We start from the raw sequence: 2,906 nt of genomic DNA on the forward strand, positions 1-2,906 counted from the left end.
TCCTTGGGACCATGTGTCAGTGGAAAAACCTTGCAGACTTGCACTATTTTGGTCTGTGATGCTATCGAAGTAATAGTACCTGAGGATGCCAATGCAGATGCAATGCACCGAGTGCCTCCCACCACACACTGGGTCCTGCCTGTAGACAGTGTTGGGGTGCACTTCCATATAATACATGTACTGGACAAAATCAGGACAATGCATTGGGGGGAGTTTGGAACAGATAAGGCCTGGGGAGGAGCAGTTAGTTGGAGCTGTGCTTTCCAATCTTGATTCAGGAGCCCAATTGTGATTCACTGTCTCCCTGGTGGGTTGGGCCAAGCAGATCCTCCCTCCTGGCTGAATGGACAGGATGACCAGTGTGTGAGATGGCGGAGTGGCTAATAAAGACTAAAAAAGAGAAACATACCTGTAACGGAACGCCTAGCACAATACCCTAATTTAGTCTTCCCCAATCGATGGCTCTGGAGCCACACGTGACCCTTTGGCTCCCTGTATATGGCTTTCTTGTTGGTGACAGCTCTATTATTGGGCATTAGTGACACCAGAGATGTAGCATTACAAAAACTTAGCACTAGGATCAACACTAAGATCAGTGAATAGAAATGTATTATTCACACATTGACACATAGAGACTAAAAATTGTTCATGTTCAGGTCTTGTTGATATCCAAATGAAACAAGTACATGCCTTGTATGTAACAAGAGCGCTGTCATGTACAAGCCTCCTTTTCTGCTGACTGTCCAGTCTGGTTAACTTTGTCTGACTTCTGGCTCTTATCTTTTAGATGTCATTTTGTGCCGCCTGCAGAATTTTCTTATCTGCATTTGGCAGGAGATTGCTGTATGTTGGAGCAATCAGCATATTTTGGCAGCTCTTGTATAACTGCAGTAAACAGTTTTATAGACACATATATTGCTCCAGGATCATTCAGAGAAAATGGAAAAATACACAAATGTTATAAATCATCTTGATCTATGACTCTACTCTTGACATCAGAAGGTAGCCGAACAGCATCACAGCATAACAACAGTCTGCCCAAAACTAATTAGCAATTAAGGCTGGGTCACATCACATTTTGTCTTATGTTTAATGTATATGTTAAACGCATGCCTCTGATGGATGCGATAAAGTGGCATATGTTATCATAGAGCTTAGCGATGAGCGAATCGAAGTTGACGAAGTGGAATTCGATCTGAATTTCAGGAAAAATTTGATTCGCACCGAAGCCAAATTTCCTCACGCTTCGTGGTAACGAATCACATTTTTTCCTATAATGGCTGCTGCAAGTGTTAGGACATGGAGCAAAGAACTCTGGGAACGAGGGATCACCCACAATGCCATGCATGCAGCCAATGAGCAGCCAGCCAGCCTTGTGATGTCACAGCCCTATAAATAGCCTCAGCCATCTTGGATTCAGCCATTTTTCAGTGTACTTAGTGCAGGGAGAGATGTCAGCAGGCGCTAGGGACAGTGCCAGGAAAGACTTTATTGTGCTGAAAAATCGATTTAGAAGTTCAGGGAAACATTTTTCAAGGTGTAGGGAAAGGATAGGGATGCATTATCCACACTATAACAGGAGAACAGGGTGCAACAGGAGAGTGTACAGGCTGGGTAATAGAAGCGATTCTATTACACCTTGCTGCACTAATTGGGGATCCAAATTGCTGCTTTTAGGTTGTTTGAACTATATGATGCATCAGTAATTCCAGCAAACCTTGCTTGCTTGTTATTGGGGTGAAAGTTCTGTGTGATACAGCCATTTATGAGGTGTATTAATAGGAAATATACGTACATCCTATTGGGGGGGATGTATTAATAGGAAAAAAAGGAAAAATATATATCATAATTGCTATTCAGCGGTGAAGTTACATTGTACTACAGCCATTTACAGGGTGTATTAATAGGAAAGATACGTATGTCCTATTAGCCGTTCTGCAGTGAATTTTGATTGTTATACTTTTTTTGGGGGGTTTATTAATAATAAAAAGAATACATCTTAATTGCTGTTCTACGGTGAAGTTACATTATACTACCGTTATTTACGACGTGTATTAATAGGAAATATACCTCCGTCCTAGTAGCTGTTCTGCGGTGAATTTTGATAGTTTTTTTTTTTGTTTTTTTTAGGTGTGGGGGGTGTATTAAAAGGAAGAAAAAAAAAGGAAAAAATATATGTCTTAATTGCTGTTCAGCGGTGAAGTTACATTGTACTACAGCCATTTACGGGGTGTATTAATAGGAAAGATACTACGTCCTATTAGCCGTTCTGCGGTGAATTGTGATTGTTAGATTTATTTTTTTGGGGTGTATTAATAGGGAAAAAAAAATCTTAATCGCTGTTCTGCGGTGAAGTTACATTGTACAGTCGTGGCCAAAAGTTTTGAGAATACATAAATATTGGAAAAGTTGCTGCTTAAGTTTTTATAATAGCAATTTGCATATACTCCAGAATGTTATGAAGAGTGATCAGATGAATTGCATAGTCCTTCTTTGCCATGAAAATTAACTTAATCCAAAAAAAACTTTCCACTGCATTTCATTGCTGTCATTAAAGGACCTGCTGAGATCATTTCAGTAATCGTCTTGTTAACTCAGGTGAGAATGTTGACGAGCACAAGGCTGGAGATCATTATGTCAGGCTGATTGGGTTAAAATGGCAGACTTGACATGTTAAAAGGAGGGTGATGCTTGAAATCATTGTTCTTCCATAACCATGGTGACCTGCAAAGAAACGCGTGCAGCCATCATTGCGTTGCATAAAAATGGCTTCACAGGCAAGGATATTGTGGCTACTAAGATTGCACCTCAGTCAACAATTTATAGGATCATCAAGAACTTCAAGGAAAGAGGTTCAATTCTTGTTAAGAAGGCTTCAGGGCGTCCAGGAAAGTCCAGCAAGCGCC

The sequence above is a fragment of the Bufo bufo genome, chromosome 1 (genome assembly GCF_905171765.1).
Source record: "Bufo bufo chromosome 1, aBufBuf1.1, whole genome shotgun sequence".
In the NCBI taxonomy this organism is placed as follows: Eukaryota; Metazoa; Chordata; class Amphibia; order Anura; family Bufonidae; genus Bufo; species Bufo bufo.